This window comes from Aegilops tauschii, chromosome 1 (assembly GCF_002575655.3).
Source record: "Aegilops tauschii subsp. strangulata cultivar AL8/78 chromosome 1, Aet v6.0, whole genome shotgun sequence".
Classification (NCBI taxonomy): Eukaryota; Viridiplantae; Streptophyta; class Magnoliopsida; order Poales; family Poaceae; genus Aegilops; species Aegilops tauschii.
Window position 1 is genome coordinate 233,473,859 of NC_053035.3, and position 25,384 is coordinate 233,499,242.

A 25,384-nucleotide genomic window follows, 5' to 3' on the forward strand; every position below is an offset into this window, starting at 1 on the left:
TAATTCATGTCTAGATGTTTTTAAGGATATCACATCTAAGCTCCCACAAATATATATTACAGCAACAAGAAACAAAAAAAAACTAGAACAAAAAAAATAGAGCACAAACAGAATGGACATCAGCTTAGATGTGACATAGTTATGTCAATCTAGATGTGTCCTAGACAAACCCTTTCTGGTTTTGGCAAAGTTTGCCCTGTATCACAGTATTGCATATTGCTTTATTTGCCTTTTTGTTTTCCTGTTCAAAGTGTATCACAATGCATCGCCGCATACTAGTAAATAAGGTGCACTCGTTTGCCACGGTACACAATGAGACAAAAAAACATCAAAACTTTATGCAATACTCTAAAATAAGAAAAACTTTGTCAAAAACCAAAAAACATGGCATGAATCTCGAAGTAACTATGAACGTTGGATACATGTACGGTATGATGTGCATGTTAGAATGTCATTTCTAAGTTTGAGAAACAAATCTATCTATGGACAACAAAATAGATCTAAAACTCTAGATCACAACTGACTGCACTTTTGGATGTTTGAGGGTAGGTAGGAGTTGAAATTTGTGATTTAGCAATCTGAAAGTTGGGTGAAATCTGGATGAAAGGATCATCCCAAATTTGGGAAAGCTCATGCCAAAATTTGGAGGGCTCTCTTATTATAACTTTTTACAACTCTCATCTCTGAGGCACATGACCTCTCTTGCCAACAAAGTAGTAAACCCATGCCTACTTTTTGAAACGTGAACTTGGATGGAAGTACACACAATTTTCTATAGGTAGACGTTCCATTTTTTTGGGAGCTATCTTCAAGTTCTTATTGAGGTCGGAAGTTCACAACATTCATTTTGGAAGTCTGTACAAGAAATTGGAAGCCGCTTTCAATGGTCTATGAAGTATGTATAGTTGTTGATAAGGCAACCCTTCACTTAGCCATGCACGTGACCATGAGAACAAATCATACGATTAGTTATACCTTGGTGTTAACTCTAGCTATTAGTGGTTGTGTCCTCGTAAAATTATGGAGTTGTTAAAATGAAACTCGAAAACATGTAACTACAAGAGTGCATCCATAAAATGGAGAAAAAACTATGTACCTTCTTTAACCAGGAGATCATCTTTTACATTAAATAAAAATCTCTCTCTTCCAACTTAGTACCCATCCTATGTAACATTATTGAGACAATATCATTGTTGATGTCCTAGTTGGCTGTGTGAAGTGGGTGTTTGGGTCTGTTAAGCAGACTAGTCCAATTACAAGGAGGTATCAGTAAAGATATGATGCCAGCTACTTCAGATTGATTTAAGGGTTCAATGGTGACGCCTACAGCTTCAGGGCACTGATCCTTCAGGGCAGTGGAGGCATCAGGCCTCAGGCAACCCTGGTGCTGGCCTAGGCCGTGATCCTCGTGTGCTTCGTTGACTTGACTGCAGCATGCACTGTAGCTACAATGTTAAAGTGTAGGAAGGTTGCATGAGTCCCTGAGTCATGGCATGATCCTGCCGCCGCTATTGCTTAAGGGCACATGCACGAAGACTTCTCAGCTGTTATCGACAATGATAGGGGAGCGGCGACAGCGACGCGTCGGCAACTCGTTTTGATGTGAGCCTTGCTACACCTACAAAAGGGTAGCTACAAAATTTATGTAAATGATGATGTGGTCTTATTTGATTGGATGGCACCGGGCACCACCCTAAAAATCGGGGGGGGGGGGGGGGAGGGGGAATTAGTGGGGATTAGGAAAAAAGTTGATTTACATAAGTCTGGCATGTAACAATACGTAGGTGTTAGCATTTTTGTTTTGATGGCAGTAGTGGTCCTTCAGTTCGGTGGCTCAGGGGCCTCAGTGTAATTTTCATTATATTTGGATTGTTTGAACTTTTGGACAATAGATAGATATGGTTTTTTTTCGGAAAAGAAAAGGAGACTTACAGTAAAGCGCATATTTTCTTTGTGTCGTTTTTGTGCCATAGAGAGAATGATAGATTGGAGTTGGAAAGCGAGCGGACGAGTCGATCGGGACTATACTGTAGGATATGTAGCCGGTGGGTGAGTCTCTCCACCTCTCGGCCGGGTGCTGGCGGACGGTGGCCAAACGCAGCTACCGCGCGCTTCCTGCGGCCGCCCTCCGTCTTTCGGCCACCGTGCCACTTACGTATCCTTCCTTCTCCACGGCCAGGCTAGCCGCCCCGCCCAGTTGCTATCAGCTCTGCTCCATGGGAAATGCTGTGGAGCGGTGAGCTAGATCGTTAAACAGCGGGCTGTACCGTCCGATGAATCCTAGGTTTCAGAGTTCAGCCCGAATACGCGCGATCATTTGTCGCTGTCAGCACACAGAGCATCCCGTTTAAGTGACGGGGCTTGTAGTTTTATAATAAAAAATGAGGGCTGCTACGAATCAGCCGGATGATTTCTTAGAGAAATCATCTGGCTGAATTTGGATTAGCGTGCTGGTGACCGTTGGATCACAGCAGCAGCGAGCGCGACAGCTTCGACACGGTCAACACGGCGCCATCGCAGCCCCGGCGGAGTTCCAACGGAGCGCCGAGGGCGTCCGGTGAGCTCCATTGCAGCTCCAACGAAGCACCGATGCTCCGGCGAAGCTCCGTTGCAACTCCGGCCAACCTCCATTACAGCCCCGGCGGAGCTCCAATGCAGCGCCGAAGACTCCGGCGAAGCACCATTGCAGCCGGACGGAGCTCCAACTCAACGCCGACGGCTCCGACGAAGCTCCATTGCAACTCCGGCGGAGCTCCAACACAGCGCCGACGGCTCCGGCGAAGCTCCATTGCAACTCCGGTGGAGCTCCAACGCAGCGCCGACGGCTCCGGCGAAGTTCCATTGCAGCCCTGACGGAGCTCCAACGCAACACCGAGGCCTCCATCGCAACTCCGGCGGAGCTCCAACGCAGAGCCAATGGGCTCCGGCTCCACGAGTTGTGTGCAGCTTGCTGCACTGTAGATCCGCCGCCATGGCGAGATTCACGTTGCAGCGTCCCTCGTCGACGGCGAAATCGTGGGTCGCAGGCTCGCAGCGCTGCTGTGCTTGCGTCTAGAAAGAAAAGAAAAGAAGCAAGTCGAGCGATTGCAGCAGCTGGTGGCGATTGGTTGGCTCTTGCAGCTGTGGCTGCCGCCGGTGACGACGGGCCGGTGGCCGATGGTGTCTTGCTGTTGCTGCGTCGGAAGGAGATGGGGATTTGAACAAGCGGATAATATTTCAGCGGTGAGTGGTGGAAGACGAGAGAAACAGGGGACACGCGGAGGGGATAAGCCGTGCACGTTGCCGGTCCACGCGGGGACACGCGTCGCTAGGACGAGGCGACTTATCTATCGCTGTTATTATCTGACTGAAAATAAACGATTTCCATAAAAAATGCTACACCTACGTATACTTATGTTCTCACCTTATGTAAACTTCCTAACTAATCTCTCCACCCCCTGATTTCAACTAGGTGGGCCCCCCCTCCTCTAATTTCGCCCAACAAAAAGATGCCACCTGGCCTATTACATTAATTACGTAAGATTGATTACGTAGATGTAGCATTGCTGTTTTATAATACTTCACTCGGGTGACAGTGTATACGTGATTACGATACAGTTTATACACGACATCGTGTTTTAGTTAAGCTTAGACCCATTACCCATGACATCTACTCGTAATTCCTTCTTCTTTCTAGGTGATCCGCCGCTGCGTCAGCCCCGCGTTTTGCTTTTTCTTTTAAGAGCTACAGTTTTGTCCTTTTAAGTAAAATTATTATGGAGTGATACTGTACATCAGTACGTAGGTCCCGGCTGGAGCCAAACCAAACGAAAACAACAAAAAGGAGGCATACTCTCCGGGCATTAGGCTGTATTATTAAGTATGGTACTGCTTGACTCCTGCAGTTTGCCAACTTTTAGCTCCATCTTTGATCCAGCACTCGAGTCGGTTATGTAAGTGTGAGTCGAGGAAAACGCTCTCGGGCCTCGCGTCACCTCCTTGGGCGACGGCGCGACACGGCCGCGGCGACCCCTAACTCTTCTCCCGCCTCCTCCTCCTTCCTTCCTGCTGCCGTCGACGAAGCCCACGCGACTGGCGGCGGCAGGCTCGTGGTGGCAGTTTTCTCTTCTCTTTGCGGGCATGAGGGGTTTGAGAGATTCGGGTGTGAAGACGACCCCCGACAGCTGATGGCGGTGTCTGCCGACATGCAGGCCGTGTTTGGTTACCTGCATCATTTTTTGTCACTTTACATACTTGTCTTAATTGGCCCTAGCTGAGCATATGCATTCAAAAAACCAACATCTGCATGTTGATTGGTTGCATGCATCCCCTCTAGCCTGCATGTGCTAAAATGAAAGGCCTGCTATTTGGTTGCAGACTTGTTTGAGGGGAAACACAAGTCCGGTTGTTTGGTTACATCCACGACAGTTGTGTGGTAACCTCTTCCTCGATGTGGTGAGGTTACCAATGTCACATGTGAACTACTAACAACTGAACTAGTAGCAATAGAATAATCTTAGGCACAAACACAAGTCTTAACGACGCATCACAAGTTTTAAATCAACATAGTACAATAAGTTTTAAATGAAACCCAAGTCTTAAAGCAAAAGCCAACAAGGAACGGACAACAGGAGCTCAGGCGGTCGCGGTGAAGGCGTTGCCGTGCTCCTTGCACTTGGTGACCACCTCCACGCCCTCATCGTTGAAGACGATCACCTTCATGGTGTCGGGGGTCAGCAGCGAAGGTGGCCCAACCGTGATCAAGGGCGACCCTGCCGTTGATCACCCTCACCGTCACCCTCCATGCATAGCCGGTGTTCGTCTTGAGCTTGAACTCTGTATGGATGGCGGGGAAGTACTTCGTGAAGTCCAAAGGCAATGGCAGACTCTCCAGCTTTGGAGCAAGATAACCTTGCAGAAGTGGTTTGGTCCTGACTCCTGATGGTAGTTGCCATAGTTCCTCCGCTTGGGGTTTGGGTGATCCTATACTGGCACTTCGACCAATTGAGGCACAACCTCCTTGCCCTTCTCCACCTCCTTGCCCTTGCCCATCTGCATTATGAATAACACGCAGTTCAATGGTCAATATTCATTCATATCGGCCTAACGCTCCTATATTAAACCACCCCACTAACCCAGCACCGCACTCAAACCCCTTCTGTTTCACCACCTCTCCTCTTCCACCTCTCTGTTTCACCACCTCCCCCTCGCCATGAACTCCAACTCCAACTCCAACCCCAACCCTTTCCCCTGGGGCATTGGATGGAGGGCCTTCTTCCTTGGGTGCTCGCTTAGTGACCGCAAGAAGTTCGAGCACACCATATAAGTGTGCTCGAACTTCAGCAACATCGATGACATGCACAAGGAGGCCGATGTTGTGAAGAAGGCTACGCCGGACGAGTTGAAGACACTAATTCTGGACCCAGCCAAGGGCGCGATGTCAGTGGACATTCCGCGTTGGGCCATGAATCAGGCAGACTCCGGTGACCCTGGACAACGGGCAAGATGGGCCAAGTACAGTCAGTACAAGGCGCCTCAAGACCAGCGTGCCGTGGTGTACTGGAGTATTACATTCGGGCCGCCGGAGGCCGACAACGACGAGGTGCACATGGTGGCCAGGGCGTCGGCGGCAGGCGATCGTGCAAGACCCATCGTTCTTCACGAAGACGACGAGGACGAAGACGGTGAGGAAGAAAAGAAGATGGCTACGCCCCCCCTCGACGCGACTCCAGGGCCGCCATGGCTAGACAAGAAAGGTTGTGCCCCAATTCCCACCCCCGATGTAATAAAAAAATAACCTATGAACCCTAGTAGCCGTCGATGCAGAATCGATTGATGGCAATCCTTCACCCCCGATGTGTTCAATCCCCTCCATAAATCTTCGATCGCGTGCTCTAATCTAATCTAGCCCGAGTCGAAAGCAGTGGATGTACAGAGAGGACGAGGTCTTACCGCCATGGCCGATGCGCTCCGGTGGAGGTTCGGAGTCGCTCCGGTGGTTGCCGCCGCCGTCTTGGATCTATTCGCACTAGAGCTCAGGTGGTTGCCACCGTCGCCGCCGCCGGTGTGAGTGGGGAAGAGGGGAGAGAGTGATGGGAGGTGAGGGTAATTTATGACGACGCGTCTGGAAACAACACGACGTCTCGGGACCGCACCCACACATGCAACCGCCCACGCCCACGTGCCTAGGGTTGCACCGCGCGGTTCTGGCTCCACAATAATGGCCGATTTGAGCGTTCCTCTAGATGCAGGTCTAGAGGTGCTTTAATCTTCGTGCTATGCAGACCCAACAGTGAATGCAGGTGACCAAATGGGCTATTTTCTTCAAGCGCAGGCCTCCCTGAGGTATATGCAGCCTACCAAACGCATCCGTAGGGTACCGAAGGAGACTGTGACCAATGAGGTTGCAGTTGCTCGTGGCTGGGGGCGCCGACCATATATGACGGGGCGGTGGCAGTCGTTCTTCTAGTGGCGCAATGTTCAATCAGGGATGTCGGGGCGGCAACCCGACAAGCGGGCTGCCCGCTCGTGATTGCGGCAATGGATGGGTTCCTTGGTCGTGTGGGTGGTGAGGGGTATGGCAGCGGGTCATCCTGGCACGTTAACTCCCAGCGGTAGCGATAAGAAACCAGATCTTGATCTTGAGGCCTTGATGTGTGATGTCTACTACGCAACTTTATTCTTGTAGACACATGTTGGGCCTCCAAGCGCAGAGTTTTGTAGGACAGTAGCAATTTTCCCTCAAGTGGATGACCTAAGGTTTATCAATCCATGGGAGGTGTAGGATGAAGATAGTCTCTCTCAAACGACCCTGCAACCAAATACAAAAAATCTCTTATGTCCCCAACACACCCAATACAATGGCAAATTGTATAGGTGCACTAGTTCGACAAAGAGATGGTGATAAAAGTGTAATATTGATGGTAGAAATATATTTTTATCATCTGAATAAATAAAAACAGCAAGGTAGCAAATAGTAAACGGGCACAAAAACGGTGTTGCAATGCTTGAAAACAAGGCCTAGGGTCCGTACTTTCACTAGTGCAACCTCTCAACAATGCTAATACAATTGGATCATATAACCATCCCTCAAAGTGCGATGAAGAATCACTCCAAAGTTCCTATCTAGCGGAGAACATAAGAATAAATTGTTTGTAGGGTACGAAACCACCTCAAAGCTATTTTTTTCGTTTGATCTATTCAAGAGTCCGTACTAAAATAACACAAAGCTATTCTTTCCGTTCGATCTATCCTAGAGTTCGTACTAAAATAACACCAAAGCAAATTCATATTCATAATACTCAATTCAACACAAAGAACTTCAAAAAGTGCCCCAAGATTTCTACCAGAGAAACAAAGACAAGAACGTGCATCAACCCCTATGCATAGATTACTCTCAAATCTATAAAAGTATTCAATCCGATAACAATGAAATCTCAAAGGGAAAAACTCAATTCATCACAACAAGATAGAGAGGGGAAAACACCATATGATCTGACTATATTAACAAAGCCCGCGATACATCAAGATCGTGACTGATACGTCTCCGTCGTATCTATAATTTTTGATTGTTCCATGCCAATATTATACAACTTTCATATACTTTTTGGCAACTTTTTATACTATTTTTGGGACTAACATATTGATCCAGTGCCCAGTGCCAGTTCCTGTTTGTTGCATGTTTTATGTTTTGCAGAATATCCATATCAAACGGAGTCCAAACGGGATAAAAACGGACGGAGCTTATTTTTGGAATATTTGGAAAATCTGGGAGAAAGATCAACGCGAAACGATGTCCGAGGTGGGCACGAGGCAGGGGGGCGCGCCCCTGACCCTCGTGGGCCACCCGTAAGGCGGTTGATGCCCTTCTTCGGCCGCAAGAAAGCTAATTTTTGGTAAAAAATCACGGCGAAGGTTTCAGTCCAATCGGAGTTACGGATCTCCATATATATACGAAACGGTGAAAGGGCAGCAGAGGAGAACGCAGAAACAGAGAGAGAGACAGAGAGACAGATCCAATCTCGGAGGGGCTCTCGCCCCTCCCATGCCATGGAGGCCAAGGACCAGAGGGGAAACCCTTCTCCCATCTAGGGAGGAGGTCAAGGAAGAATAGGAAGAAGGGGCCCCTCTCCCCCTCTCCTCCGGTGGCGCCGGAATGCTGCCATGGCCATCATCATCACCGCGATCTTCACCAACACCTCCGCCATCTTCACCAACATCTCCACCACCTTCCCCCCTCTATCTACAGCGTTCCACTCTCCCGCAACCCGCTGTACCCTCTACTTGAACATGGTGCTTTATGCTTCATATTATTATCCAATGATGTGTTGCTATCCTATGATGTCTGAGTAGATTTTCGTTGTCCTATCGGTGGTTGATGAATTGCTATGATTGATTTAATTTGCTTGTGGTTATGTTGCTGTCCTTTGGTGCCCATCATATGAGCGCGCGCGTGGATCACACCATAGGGTTAGTTGTATGTTGATAGGACTATGTATTGGAGGGCAAGAGTGATAGAAGCTTCAGCCTAGCATAGAAATTGATGCATACGGGATTGAAGGGGGATCAATATATCTTAATGCTATGGTTGGGTTTTACCTTAATGAACGTTAGTAGTTGCGGACGCTTGCTAATAGTTCCAATCATAAGTGCATAGAATTCCAAGTCAGGGATGACATGCTAGCAGTGGCCTCTCCCACATGATACTTGCTATCGGTCTAGTAAAGTAGTCAATTGCTTAGGGACAATTTCGCAAATCCTACCACCACTTTTCCACACTCGCTATATTTACTTTAGTTGTGTCTTTATCTAAACAGCCCCTAGTTTTTATTTACGTGCTCTTTATATTCTTGCAAACCTATCCAGAAACACCTACAAAGTACTTCTAGTTTCATACTTGTTTTAGGTAAAGCGAACGTCAAGCATGTGTAGAGTTGTATCGGTGGTCGATAGAATTTGAGGGAATATTTGTTCTACCTTTAGCTCCTCGTGGGTTCGACACTCTTACTTATCAAAAGAGGCTACAATTGATCCCCTATACTTCTGGGTTATCAGTGACATCTCAAGAACACACGAGAGAGAGATTAAACACATAGCTACTGGTACAAACCCTCAGCCCCGAGGGTGGACTACTCCCTCCTCATCGTGGTGGCCGCCGGGATGATGAAGATGGCCACCGGAGATGATTCCCCCCTCCGGCAGGGTGCCGGAACGGGTCTACACTGGTTTTTGGTGGCTACAGAGCGTTGCGGCGGTGGAACTTCTGATCTAGGTTAACCCCGAAGGGTTTCTGAATATTTGGGAATTTATAGTGCAAAGAGGGGGTGCGGGAGGCCACCGAGGTGGGCACAACCCACCTGAGCGCGCCATGGGGCCCTGGCGCGCCCTGGTGTGTTGTTCCCCCCTCGGGGCACCCCCAGGTGCTGCTCTGGCCCAATGGATGACTTCTGGTCCATAAAAAATCTCCGCGGAGTTTTGTTGCGTTTGGACTCCGTTTGGTATTGATTTCCTGCGATGTAAAAAACAAGCAAAAAACAGCAACTGGCACTGGGCACTGGGTCAATAGGTTAGTCCCAAAAAATGATATAAAGGTGCTATAAAATGATTGTAAAACATCCAAGAATGATAAAATAACAGCATGAATACTTCATAAATTATAGATACGTTGGAGACGTATCAGCATCCCCAAGCTTAATTCCTACTCGTCTCGAGTAGGTAAATGATAAAAGAAATAATTTATGAAGTTTGAATGCTAGCAAAGTGCACAAGTTTGATCAATGACAATTTCAATCACTTTTCCTAGCATCATAACAACAATTCTTTCTTATAAAACTTCTCATGTTATAGTAGCAACCAATTCACATGTTAAGGTTCAAACAATGAACTCTCTTGAAACTCAACAACCTATGTTCTTAGTCACCAAGCAATTGCAATTCAACTTATTCAACAGAGTTTAAGTAAGAGCTCCACATACTCAACCATCATATAGTCTTCTATGATTGCTAACCCTCACCGCATACACATGAGAAAAACGTTTCAACCGGACACATAGAAAGATAGGGGCTTATTGTTCTGCCTCCCAACGTATTCACCTCAAGGGTGATGTCAACAATAATAACTCATGCTACCCATATTCAACTGGACATATGTGCCTAGATATTTCCTCACCACATGATGCTTTCCAAAAGAGAAAAACAAAAAGGAATAGAGAGAATAACTTTGACTCTTTGCATAGAAATAAATACTGAAAATTAAAAGATAGGCCCTTCGCAAAGGGAAGTAGAGGTTGCCATGCACTTATTTGTTTGTATGCTCAACCCCTTAGTGCAAAAGAACGTCATGTTATATTGTCCCTTATGATAGCAACCTTTATTATGCAGTCAGTCGCTTTTATTGCTTTGCCATCATAAGTTCGTACAACGCTCAATTTTCCCTTACACTAAAATAACACCAAAGCAAATTCGTATTCATAATACTCAATCCAACACAAAGAACTTCAAAGAGTGCCCCAAGATTTCTACCGGAGAAACAAAGACAAGAACGTGCATCAACCCCTATGCATAGATTACCCCAATGTCACCTCGGGAATCCGCGAGTTGAGTGCCAAAACATATATCAAGTGAATCAATACGATACCCCATTGTCACCACGAGTATTCAATTGCAAGACATATATCAAGTGTTCTCAAATCCATAAAAGTATTCAATCCGATAACAACGATAATTACTTGGAACAATCCGAGGGGAGATAGGAAGCTTTAAGGTCAGGGTTATTCATTTGAAGCTGGTTCCAAAGAGCTTCGTCATGCATCAGCTTGGTGGTGAACGGCTTTGCTGGACAGTGTGCGTAACCATGCTGAGGAGTAGTGATTGGAATGCCCATCTTCCCTGACATCCCACCTGCAGGCATCGATCCACCACCTGCTGATGAAATTCCTCATCCATTGCATGGTGATGGTCTTACGGCAGAACAACTTTACCAAGCTCAACTAAACAACTGGATGGCTCAGAATGCTGCCATGAATGCCAATGCAGCAAATAATGCTGAAGGAGGAAATCAAGGTCATGAGGTACATTTTCAGGTGAATTGGGGACAATGGCCACCGTCGCCACCCCCAGTTCTATATGACTTTTAGGAATAGCTTGCTTCAGAAGGCCTTCAAGTTCAGGATGGAATTGTGCCCAACAATAATCTGCATGACAGCCCTGGCCTCGCTTGGAACGACTCAATCTCCACTTTTGGTAGCTCTGATTCCAGTGCAACGCTCTCTGACTCTTATGTCCTGGTACCAGTTAACTTGTTCCACTCCATGGTTACAGGAGAGAGCTCTACTGCAACATCATCTGCTAACCATGGGGTTGTGGCTCAACCTACTGTTCCAAGTAACACACTTGAAGTTGCAGTATCACTTTCCCATTTGGGTTTGCAGTTTAGTATGTCTGAACACGGTGATGTTGTCTCCTCAATGTTGATTAATCAAGGTATTCCTTATATCAGACTGAACTCTTTCCTGAGATCCGCCATCATGCTCCTTGTTGCCGCTTATGGACCTTGGAGTACAGGCTTTGGTCTGAAAAATGAGTGGGTGGAAACTAAAGCTGTAATCACCAAGGACAATGACATGCTGATTGTTACTGCTACCAAACAGACTCGTGTGACTTCTACATCCACTGTGCAGCTAGAAGAAATTCATAACTTACCTGACCTGAACCTTGCTGCTCCTTCTGAATCTATGATGGTGATTCCTTCAGACATGACCATTTCTGCAGCTCCACACAGTACTCAGCTTGATGAGTTTCAGAACACATAAGGTCAGAACTTCTCTACTCCTTCTGAAGCTATGATGTTGTTGTCTTCCGATATGAACAATGCTGCAGCCTCTATGTAGCACCCACGATGCGGCTATATCTCCCACGTGTCGAGGCACGACTTAGAGGCATAACCGCATTGTGGTTTTGTCGCAAGAAGGGTCATCTTCACACAATCCCATGTAATGAACAAGAATGGGATAAAGAGTTGGCTTACAATCGCCACTTCACACAATACATAAATAAATCATACATCAATCAGAGTACACACATAGGTCCGACTACGGAACCAAAATAAAAGAAGACAACCCCAAATGCTAGAACCCCGATCGTCCCAACTGGGCTCCACTACTGATCATCAGGAAAACGAAACATAGTAACGACCAAGGTCCTCGTCGAACTCCCACTTGAGTTCGGTAGCATCACCTGCACTGGTATCGTCGGCACTTGCAACTGTTTGGAAGTATCTGTGAGTCACGAGGACTCAGCAATCTCACACCCGCGAGATCAAGACTATTTAAGCTTATAGGTAGGAGAAGGTAGTGAGGTGGAGCTGCAGCAAGCACTAAGCATATATGGTGGCTAACATACGCAAATAAGAGCGAGAAGAGAAGCAACGCAGCGGTCGTGAACTAGAAGTGATCCTGAAACTACTTACGTTCAAGCATAACACAAGAACCGTGTTCACTTCCCGGACTCCGCCGAAAAGAGACCATCACGGCTACACACGCGGTTGATGTATTTTAATTAAGTCAAGTGTCAAGTTCTCTACAACCGGACATTAACAAATTCCCATCTGCCACATAACCGCGGGCACGGCTCTCAAAAGTTTATACCCTGCAGGGGTGTCCCAACTTAGCCCATCACAAGCTCTCACGGTCAACGAAGGATATTCCTTCTCCCGGGAAGACCCGATCAGTCTCGGAATCCCGATTTACAAGAAATTTCGACAATGGTAAAACAAGACCAGCAAAGCCTCCCGATGTGCCGACAAATCCCGATAGGAGCTGCACATATCTCGTTCTCAGGGCACACCGGATGAGCAAGACGTCGGGTTGGCATAGACCCTGGTTGCCCAGGGGCGCCGGACATCGCTCGGTTTGGACCAGCACTCGAGGGAGCACTGGCCCGGGGGGGGGGGGTAAATTAAGATGCCCTTGAGTCTGCAGAACCCAAGGAAAAAAGGCTTAGGTAGGCAAATGGTAAAACCAAGGTTGGGCCTTGCTGGAGGAGTTTTATTCAAAGCAAACTGTCAAGGGGGTCCCATAAATCACCCAACCGCATAAGGAACGCAAAATCAAGGAACATAACACCGGTATGACGGAAACTAGGGCGGCAAGAGTGGAACAAAACACCAGGCATAAGGCCGAGCCTTCCACCCTTTACCAAGTATATAGATGCATTAATTAAATAAGAGATATTGTGATATCCCAACATAAACATGTTCCAACATGGAGCAATCTTCAACTTCACCTGCAACTAGCAACGCTATAAGAAGGGCTGAGCAAAAGCGGTAACTTAGCCAAACAACGGTTTGCTAGGAAAGGTGGGTTAGAGGCTTGACATGGCAATATGGGAGGCATGATATAGCAAGTGGTAGGTAGCGCGGCATAGCAATAGAGCGAACAACTAGCAAGCAAAGATAGAAGTGATTTCGAGGGTATGGTCATCTTGCCTGAGATCCCGCAAGGAAGAAGAACGAGTCCATGAAGAAGACAAACGGACGTAGTCGAACAAATCCTCACAACTCCGGAACGAAACCGAAGCTAACGAGAGAAGCAAACCGGAAAGAAGCAAACAACATGGTAAACAACCATCACAGAAACATGGCATGATGCACAATCAAGTATGATGCATGTCCGGTTTAAAGAGGCATGGCATGGCAAAGTGCACAAACAATACTACAAATTAAGTGGAGCTCAATATGCAACGAGTTGCATATTGACGAAACACCACATGACTCATTAAGTTCTCTCTCGGTTATGTACCCAACAATATTAAATGTTATTAAACATGGCAAGGGGTGAAGCATAACAAAACTACCTATCTAGGCAATTTAAATGAGGCCAGAAACAAAAAACAACAATTCCGGAAAATCCCCATATGTCATTTAGCAATTTGATGCAAACAACAATTTTAAACATTTTAAATGTTGTTATCATGATGCGGGTGACATATGCAAGTTTTATGCAGTTTTTATGAAAATGTTGACATGAGCATGTTATGAAGCATTTGGTCAGCATGGCGGAACGAAAAAGGGTGCCACGGCGGCGAAACGGAAATGGTGCCATGGCAACATTCCGGTCCGGGTAACTCGATTGAGATACCGATGCAAAAGAGAAGTGTGCGGATGTGTGGAACACGCAAGAGATGGGGAGTGATCCCGGATTCCGGGTTCCCACGGGACGGCGGCATGGCGAATGAGGAGGAACGTGCAAAGACAACTCGGGCACGGAGCAAACTAGGGTGCATCTCATACAACACATGCATTTGTCCACGGGCATCGTCTCGAGGTTATACCTTCGAAGCGTGCATTCGGGGCAGAACGCGTTCGACGAAGGAAGTAGTGGTACACGGGCCGTAGTGGAAGTAGTCGTTCTCGCGACGGTAGTGGAAGTAGTGGTTCACGAACGTCGTGGAAGTAGTCGTTCACGGCGACGGTAGTGGTACATCTCATAGTGGAACTTGGTGCATCCACGGTATTCGGGCGTAGTGGTACTCATTCCGTAGACGAACTTGACGGGACATGGTTGTCGTGGTACTTGACGTTATCCGGGACGGTCTTGGTGTATCCGTGCGTAGAGGTACTAGCAGTTTGTGTAGTCGATCTTGTCGGTCTTGACGATCCAAAACGAAGCAACACCAGGGCCTCGGGTGGCAACAACAAGGAGGCAATCGAACAGCGGGATGAGGAAGATGCGGCGCTGGGCTGGGCCTTGGCATGCTAAGGCTGCTGGTAGCCTGAGCGAGCGACACAGAGGTGGGCTCGAAGCGAAGCAGGGGCGGCGGCGTGGAGCTTGACGGCGGGGACTTGAAGCGGGCGAGGAGGCAGGGGCTCGGCGACTCACGAGATGCAGGGGAGCTTGGCGCAAGGCTTCGGTCGCCTGTCTCCCTTGCAGACGAGGGCGAGGCAGAGGTCGGGCAAGGAGGAGCTCGGGCGGCTCAGCGGCGCGGCTGACTTCGAGCGCAGGGAAGGAGCACCTGGCGCGGGCTGCGGGGACCAGCGCGCACGGGCGCTCGTGCAGAGAAGGCAGGGGACTCCGGGCTCCTGGTGGAGCTCGTCGTCAGCGGCGATCGCAGGCCGGCGCGACGGGATCGAGAGGCACGGGAGGAGGCCTCCACGCGTTGGGGACGAGGCAGAGGAGGAAGGGTCGCGCGCAGGGGAAAGGTCGAGGCCGGCGGCGCAACAGCAGGAGAGGAAGGCAACGCGAGGAAGAAGGAGGGGATCGAGCAGGAGGCGAGGATGTGCGTGTGGCGGCGCGAGGGAACGAGGAGGAGGGGATCGATCGGGATTGGGGGTAGGGTTAGATAGGCGCTAGAGTTGGGCCTTGGCTGGACCTTGGGCCGGCCTGGGCATAGGTTGCAGCTGGGCTGGGCTCTCTCTCTCTCACTCTAAAGAAAATAAAAACAAAATGGAGATAAGAAAGAAAAGAAAGAGAGGTTAGGGGAAGAAGTTGGACACGCGGGTAATTTTCCCGGACTCACAAAAAATGAGCTTGATCCAAGAAAAATAGAAGTTGGCACGAATGCAAGATTTAAATCCAAACTCATCTGAATTTAATTCAAATGGTTTGAACTAGGACAAGGTTTAGGAGTGGCCAAAATGTTGAGATTTTTGGTGGAGCTCCAGAAAGTGATGCAGGAATTTAGGGCAAAGTTTGGAGACCAAACTTGAAGCAGAAAAGGAACGGAATTATTTTGCAAGTGTGTTTATGGGTGATTCCGAAAAAGTGGAATATTTAATATAGCTCCCTAATATTAGTAGGAGACTTTGAATATGTTTTAAAGAGAAATCACCATGTGAATTCCCTCGATTTAAATGGATCAAAGATCCATGCAGTTTATTTAGCTGATTTTAAAAAAGGTTACAAGATGAAATGATGCGATGAAAAAGATGCAATGATGAATGCAACAAACAAAAATAAAATCAGGCGGCGAAACTCAGAATAGCTGAAAGTCTTCTAGAGCGTCGGTCTCGGGGCGTTACAACACTCCACCACTACAAGAGGATCTCGTCCCGAGATCTAGGATGGCACCAGAGAGAAACGGAAGAGGAAGAGAAGAGGTAAAACTAAGTTGCTTCATTGACAAACGAATGAAACCACGAACCTTGGGAGATTGAACAACTTGAAAGAAATAATACAACAGAGATGAATGAGACTGCAAACTGTCCGTTGGACAAGAGGAACAAGGAATACAGCGAGAATGACAAGATAGCCAATGAAACCACTCCGGTTAAAACAAGATATAGAGGGGATAAGAATGAAATATTTCGAACAGCACTCCAACTGAAAATGGAAGGAATTAACATTAACTTGATTGGATGATGCTTGTTGAAATCAACAACACACTGCCTCCGGAACTATAAAAAGAATGGCACCAGTGGTAAGAAGGATTTCAGATAGCGCTCCGATTGAAAAGAGAGGCAAAACTTGTTAAGATGAGAGAACTTGAATGGAGGACACGACACTCCTGTTAATTGGGCCAGAAAGGAAAAGAAAACATGATCTTGATATGAAAAGATGATGGTTCGAAGAGAGCAATATCAGAAAGCCTCCAGAATGAATAATGGAGTGAAAAGAACGAAGAAGAAGAACATCTTCTACTAGAAATGAATTTGAGAACATCCTTACGAAGAAGGGTTGAACAGAGTTGTTGGAAAATCAACAACGAAAATATGCTTGTTGTGGGCTTATGGAAAACATCCAACATTTGAGGATGTTTGATGAAACACCATGTAGAGCCTTCGTGAGAAGTCCCGTAATAAAAGAATGATAGAAAGGAAGAGAAGTTGAAAGAACAAGGTGATCCTTGCAATGATTTAGATGGAGCTTCGCGACGAGATAAAGCGGAAAACTTGGACTCCGGAAAAGAAAGATGAAGCAACTCAAACCGAGAATGTGATATGATGAACAACTCCGGAAAGAAGAAATTAATCACTTGGATGAAACAAGAATAAGAATTATGTTATGCATATCCTTCACCAATTTAAATTGATGACAAGCAACGGATTTGGCATGCCACTTATTTCTTTTGCAAGGATTGAAGAGGGATATAGCGCCAACTTGAAGAATTCTTCGCCGAATCACCGGGAGGATTGGAAAGAATGAATGAAATGATACGATAATAAAGGAATAGGAATGTTGAACAAACCACCGGTAGGATTATGAGAGAACAAATGAATTGATACAATGCCAAACGAAGAGGAATCTTGAACAAACCATCGTAAGAACTGAAAATGAAAGTAGCAAAGGCACAATTCACCGAGAAGAATTGGGAAACGAAAGAAGGTACTTGAGGGGATTTAGATACAAGTGAACGAATAGATGACGAGCTGATTAGAGAATACTTGAATGATGCACCGGTAAGATTTGGAGAATGAGATCTGAAAGCTGAGAATGAATAATTCTGAGATGATGAGTTCCAGAGAATCAAACTGAAAAGACCTGAATTGCTCCGGATGGGTGAAAAGAATACTCGCAGTCAAACACAATTATGAGAGGATGGCAACAAGTTAGAACCACGCATCTTTGAGAGAACGGATAAGATTGAAGAGGAACTCTTCTTCGGTCTTCAAATGTTGAGAATGATGACGAGAAACACCACCATGAATTGTTGAGGCACTCCGGAATGACAATTAGAAAGATTGAACCAACAATGAAAAGAATTTGAAAGATCTTGGAGAAAGACATTTGACTGATGATAATTCATTCTTACGTCGAACTTTGCAATGAATTTGAGAATAACTCCGGAAAGAATTAGAAGAGTTAGGTAAGATCCTGGGAAAAGACCTGTGGGTTAGGGCCCACTCAAGAGAAACACCGTTGAACAATTTAAAAGGGAGATTGCGCCGGTTGAATTAAATGGCTTGAATGAGATAACAACCTCGAAATAGCTTGAACGGATCTTGAATGAAAACACGAATCTCCTGAGATATCTTGAACACTCCGGAACACATGGAAAGCGAGAGGTGAATGATTAAGAGATACACCGGCATGAGAAAAACATTTTAAACAAGGAAAGGAATGTGACCAACATTGAAGGCTTGAATTTAGTCCACCGGAGAAGAAAAAGAATGATAAACTTGAAGAACATCTTCATGAGAACCACCGGGTAAGAACATTGATTGAAAAGAATGAAGGGACTTCACATGAATAAAATGGATACTTGGTTAAGACATCTGATTCCTTGAAGGAAAAGGGTGGGAGGGTGGGAAAAACAAAGGCAACTTGGGACGGATGAAACAAACACCGTTGAGAAAACTTAGAGTTGATCTTGCGGATGTTGAAAATGATCGGATCCACTTGAAGAGAAGCACACCGGTTGGAAATATAATTGGGATGACACTCTTGATGACCAAGAAGGATTAACACTCCCATAGAAACATGAGAACACCACTTGGAAAAGGTATGGAATCAACACTTGACATTGAAGCAACTCAAATACCACAACTTAAAACAAAACAAAGGATTGGCTTGCAAGATAAGCCAGAAACAAACATATGATAGATCCCATATCGTATCATGTGTCTGTTGGAAAGATATTCTAAGAACTACTTAAATTCCCACCTATAAACTCCCGAAATTTTCTGGTTATGCAATCAGGTGTTGGGGATATAGGGGACGCAATATATCTCACCCAAACTAACAATCCCTAGATCCAGCTGTATCCATCCGTCAACACATAACCAAGAAAACTCCGGAAATCGTGTACCTCAACCTTCGAAAAGCATCCGTTATACGAGTTATGGCAATACTCCCGAACTCCCACCCCAGTACTGGGTGCCGTCGAGGTGATCTCACCAACAACTGCATAAAAGAGATTTTCGATGTCGGCGAAACTCAGGTATTCCAGTACTGCAACGATAAAATTGTGACGACAACACCTCGGAGCTCAACTCCCCGGGACACTGCCACAACCCCTAAATGTCAGGAGGCACCAAGAACAATGTTCTCGTCACAAAACCATCGGAACGATTCCAAGATACCCGCGTGATCCTAAATTTTTTTAGTGAAATTTGAGGAGAGGAGAGTCAAAACTTCTACGTCAGGGGGCCTGAGCAGAGCGACGAAGGGACTGAGGAGTAAAAAGAATCCTACTCTCCGATATATATAATCCTAAGACTCAAAACACTTTTGTTCTAGACTCAACAACGTCAGCGATTCGATCAAGCAGGGGGCTCCTAAGTCGGGGATGGCTCTGATACCAACTTGTAACACCCACGATGCGGCTATATCTCCCACGTGTCGAGGCACGACTTAGAGGCATAACCACATTGTGGTTTTGTCGCAAGAAGGGTCATCTTCACACAATCCCATGTAATGAACAAGAATGGGATAAAGAGTTGGCTTACAATCGCCACTTCACACAATACATAAATAAATCATACATCAATCAGAGTACACACATAGGTTCGACTACGGAACCAAAATAAAAGAAGACAACCCCAAATGCTAGATCCCCGATCGTCCCAACTGAGCTCCACTACTGATCATCAGGAAAACGAAACATAGTAACGACCAAGGTCCTCGTCGAACTCCCACTTGAGTTCGGTAGCATCACCTGCACTGGTATCGTCGGCACCTGCAACTGTTTGGAAGTATCTGTGAGTCACGAGGACTCAGCAATCTCACACCCGCGAGATCAAGACTATTTAAGCTTATGGGTAGGAGAAGGTAGTGAGGTGAAGCTGCAGCAAGCACTAAGCATATATGGTGGCTAACATACGCAAATAAGAGCGAGAAGAGAAGCAACGCAGCGGTCGTGAACTAGAAGTGATCAAGAAGTGATCCTGAAACTACTTACGTTCAAGCATAACACAAGAACCGTGTTCACTTCCCGGACTCCACCGAAAAGAGACCATCACGGCTACACACGCGGTTGATGTATTTTAATTAAGTCAAGTGTCAAGTTCTCTACAACCGGACATTAACAAATTCCCATCTGCCACATAACTGCGGGCACGGCTCTCGAAAGTTTATACCCTGCAGGGGTGTCCCAACTTAGCCCATCACAAGCTCTCACGGTCAACAAAGGATATTCCTTCTCCCGGGAAGACCCGATCAGTCTCGGAATCCCGGTTTACAAGACATTTCGACAATGGTAAAACAAGACCAGCAAAGCCGCCCGATGTGCCGACAAATCCCGATAGGAGATGCACATATCTCGTTCTCAGGGCACACCGGATGAGCAAGACGTCGGGTTGGCATAGTCCCTGGTTGCCCAGGGGGCGCCGGACATCGCTCGGTTTGGACCAACACTCGAAGGAGCACTGTCCTGGGGCGGGGGGGGGGGGGGGTAAATAAAGATGACCCTTGAGTCTGCAGAACCCAAGGGAAAAAGGCTTAGGTAGGCAAATGGTAAAACCAAGGTTGGGCCTTGCTGAAGGAGTTTTATTCAAAGCGATTTGTCAAGGGGGTCCCATAAATCACCCAACCGCGTAAGGAACACGAAATCAAGGAACATAACACCGGTATGACGGAAACTAGGGCGGCAAGAGTGGAACAAAACACCAGGCATAAGGCCGAACCTTCCACCCTTTACCAAGTATATAGATGCATTAATTAAATAAGAGATATTGTGATATCCCAACATAAACATGTTCCAACATGGAGCAATCTTCAACTTCACCTGCAACTAGCAACGCTATAAGAAGGGCTGAGCAAAAGCGGTAACTTAGCCAAACAACGGTTTGCTAGGAAAGGTGGGTTAGAGGCTTGACATGGCAATATGGGAGGCATGATATAGCAAGTGGTAGGTAGCGCGGCATAGCAATAGAGCGAACAACTAGCAAGCAAAGATAGAAGTGATTTCGAGGGTATGGTCATCTTGCCTGAGATCCCGCAAGGAATAAGAACGAGTCCATGAAGAAGACAAACGGACGTAGTCGAACAAATCCTCACAACTCCGGAACGAAACCGAAGCTAACGAGAGAAGCAAACCGGAAAGAAGCAAACAACATGGTAAACAACCATCACAGAAACATGGCATGATGCACAATCAAGTATGATGCATGTCCGGTTTAAAGAGGCATGGCATGGCAAAGTGCACAAACAATACTACAAATTAAGTGGAGCTCAATATGCAACGAGTTGCATATTGACGAAACACCACATGACTCATTAAGTTCTCTCTCGGTTATGCACCCAACAATACTAAATGTTATTAAACATGGCAAGGGGTGAAGCATAACAAAACTACCTATCTAGGCAATTTAAATGAGGCCAGAAACAAAAAACAACAATTCAGGAAAATCCCAATATGTCATTTAGCAATTTGATGCAAACAACAATTTTAAACATTTTAAATGTTGTTATCATGATGCGGGTGACATATGCAAGTTTTATGCAGTTTTTATGAAAATGTTGACATGAGCATGTTATGAAGCATTTGGTCAGCATGGCGGAACGAAAAAGGGTGCCACGGCGGCGAAACGGAAATGGTGCCACGACAACATTCCGGTCCGGGTAACTCGATTGAGATACCGATGCAAAAGAGAAGTGTGCGGATGTGTGGAACACGCAAGAGATGGGGAGTGATCCCGGATTTTGGGTTCCCACGGGACGGCGGCATGGCGAACGAGGAGGAACGTGCAAAGACAACTCGGGCACAGAGCAAACTAGGGTGCATCTCATACAACACATGCATTTGTCCACGGGCATCGTCTCGAGGTTATACCTTCGAAGCATGCATTCGGGGCGGAACACGTTCGACGAAGGAAGTAGTGGTACACGGGCCGTAGTGGAAGTAGTCGTTCTCGCGACGGTAGTGGAAGTAGTGGTTCACGAACGTCGTGGAAGTAGTCGTTCACGGCGACGGTAGTGGTACATCTCATAGTGGAACTTGGTGCATCCACGGTATTCGGGCGTAGTGGTACTCATTCCGTAGACGAACTTGACGGGACATGGTTGTCGTGGTACTTGACGTTATCCGGGACGGTCTTGGTGTATCCGTGCGTAGAGGTACTAGCAGTTTGTGTAGTCGATCTTGTCGGTCTTGACGATCCAAAACGAAGCAACACCAGGGCCTCGGGTGGCAACAACAAGGAGGCAATCGAACAGCGGGATGAGGAAGATGCGGCGCTGGGCTGGGCCTTGGCATGCTAAGGCTGCTGGTAGCCTGAGCGAGCGACACAGAGGTGGGCTCGAAGCGAAGCAGGGGCGGCGGCGTGGAGCTTGACGGCGGGGACTTGAAGCGGGCGAGGAGGCAGGGGCTCGGCGACTCACGAGATGCAGGGGAGCTTGGCGCAAGGCTTCGGTCGCCTGTCTCCCTTGCAGACGAGGGCGAGGTAGAGGTCGGGCAAGGAGGAGCTCGGGCGGCTCAGCGGCGCAGCTGACTTCGAGCGCAGGGAAGGAGCACCTGGTGCGGGCTGCGGGGACCAGCGCGCACGGGCGCTTGTTCAGAGAAGGCAGGGGACTCCGGGCTCCTGGTGGAGCTTGTCGTCAGCGGCGATCGCAGGCCGGCGCGACGGGATCGAGAGGCACGGGAGGAGGCCTCCACGCGTTGGGGACGAGGCAGAGGAGGAAGGGTTGCGCGCAGGGGAAAGGTCGAGGCCGGCGGCGCAACAGCAGGAGAGGAAGGCAACGCGAGGAAGAAGGAGGGGATCGAGCAGGAGGCGAGAATGTGCATGTGGCGGCGCGAGGGAACGAGGAGGAGGGGATCGATCGGGATTGGGGGTAGGTTAGATAGGCGCTAGAGTTGGGCCTTGGCTGGACCTTGGGCCGGCCTGGGCATAGGTTGCAGCTGGGCTGGGCTCTCTCTCTCACTCTAAAGAAAATAAAAACAAAACAGAGATAAGAAAGAAAAGAAAGAGAAGTTAGGGGAAGAAGTTGGACACGCGGGTAATTTTCCCGGACTCACAAAAAAATGAGCTTGATCCAAGAAAAATAGAAGTTGGCACGAATGCAAGATTTAAATCCAAACTCATTTGAATTTGATTCAAATGGTTTGAACTAGGACAAGGTTTAGGAGTGGCCAAAATGTTGAGATTTTTGGTGGAGCTCCAAAAAGTGATGCAAGAATTTAGGGCAAAGTTTGGAGACCAAACTTGAAGCAGAAAAGGAACGGAATTATTTTGCAAGTGTGTTTATGGGTGATTCCGAAAAAGTGGAATATTTAATATAGCTCCCTAATATTAGTAGGAGACTTTGAATCTGTTTTAAAGAGAAATCACCATGTGAATTCCCTCGATTTAAATGGATCAAAGATCCATGCAGTTTATTTAGCTGATTTTAAAAAAGGTTACAAGATGAAATGATGCGATGCAAAAGATGCAATGATGAATGCGACAAACAAAAATAAAATCAGACGGCGAAACTCAGAATAGCTGGAAGTCTTCTAGAGCGTCGGTCTCGGGGCGTTACACTCTACCTATGTTCCTGTGGTTACTGATTCTGCCTCCTCGGGTCTCGCAAATCCAACTGCACCTTCTGATGTTGCTCTGGCCAACACTGAAAACACATTGAGTATCAGGTCTGGCTCTTCCAGTGCCAGCCGGTGAAGGAAAGAAGGTTGTTCCTGAATGTGCAATATCTTTGAGGATAAGCACTAGATCCAATAAGTATGATGGCTTCAAAATTCCACCAATGAATGACAGCAAGCCTAGGGTCTCCAAAGTGAAGCCTCGGGTGACTCCCTCCGCCAAAACTTCTGTGGTGATCTCCGAGATTGAAGATGATGTTGCAGTCCCTCCTCCCACTCCCATTGCCATGATCCAGCACATTGGCACGGTTAAATGTGCTATACCAGCAGAGGAGCTTTCTGAAGCCGCACTGAATGAGGAGTTGGAGGCGGCCCCTTCCTCCGACACTGCATAATCTCCTTTTATTTTCTGTCATGGTTCTTTTGGTCAACTGGAACGTTCTTTGTTGGAATGTCCGTGGGTTAAATTCCGATAAGAAACATTTAGCTTTGTTTAATGCCATCACCTCTAGTGGATGTGCGGTTATCTGTTTGCAGGAGACTAAGAAACAAAACTTTGATAATAATTTCATGGGACAATTCCATTTATCCCCCTAACTTGAGCCACCACCTGGCATTTGCCCCTAATTTTCAGGTATGCTCAAAAATACCCCTCTTCCGTCAAGTCACCTTACAGAAATGCCCTTGCCGTCCGGTCAAAGGGGTTTGACCGTTTGATGAATAGTAACATGGGGAACAGTAAATTCGAAAAAAATAGCAAAAAAAATCAAAAAAATCTGAAATTTTGTGGGATCGAAGATACTTAAGGGCGCAAGGTGTGTGCAAATTTTCGCATTGTTTGGACATTCCAGGAACTCGCGGGAAAGGAAAAAAATTTAAATCTATATGCTGTGAACAGTAAATTCAAAAAATAGCAAGAAAATTTAAAAAAATATGATTTTTTGGCATCAAAGAGGCTTGGGTGCGCAAGGCGCTTGCAAATTTTTGTGATCAAATGACATGCGAGGTGCTCTAGCAAAAAAAACAAAATAGTGCATTTTTCAAAGTTTTTTTCTGCGCCAAATTTTGTTTTTTTCTCCACGAGCTCCTACAGTGTCGAAACGCAAAAAAAATTGCACGCAACTTGCGCACCCCAGCCTCTTTGATGCCAAAAAATTTCATATTTTTTGAATTTTCTTGCTATTTTTTTAATTCACTACTCACAGCATACATTTTAAAGTTTTTCGTTTGACACGGGCTGCTGGAATGTCCAAACTGTGCCAAAATTTGCACGCGCCTTGCTCCCTTGAGTATCTTCGATCCCACAAAATTTCAGATTTTTTTGAATTTTTTTGCTATTTTTTCGAATTTACTGTTCACCATTTACTATTCACGAGACGGTCAAACCCCTTTGACCGGACGGTAACGGCACAGAAGGGTATTTCTGTAAGGTGACTTGACGGAAGAGGGGTATTTTTGAGCATACCTGAAAATTAGGGGCAAATGCCAGGTGGTGGCTCAAGTTAGGGGGACAAATGGAATTGTCCCTAATTTCATTAAGTCCTGCTGTCCACGCCGCTTTGATAAATTTGAATTTATCCCCTCACGTGGAGCTTCGGGTGGTATAGCTACTATTTGGAATAGCTCGTTGTTTACATGCACTGTTATTGCCTCCCCAGAGTTTGCCCTAGTTATTCGTTTCCAATCGACACAATCTGCACAACACTAGACACTAGTGAATGTCTATGGCCCCTGCCAAGGGGATGAACGCAAGGATTTCGTCAATTGGCTTTTCTACCTGGATATACCACAAAAAGATGATTGGCTCCTGGTCGGAGACTTCAACTTCATCCGCTGCCCAGAAAATCGCAATAAACCAGGAGTTAACTTTGGAGATATGATCACTTTTAATGATTTCATCATATCACAACAACTAGTTGAATTACCAATCAAAGGGCGTGCTTATACTTGGAGCAATA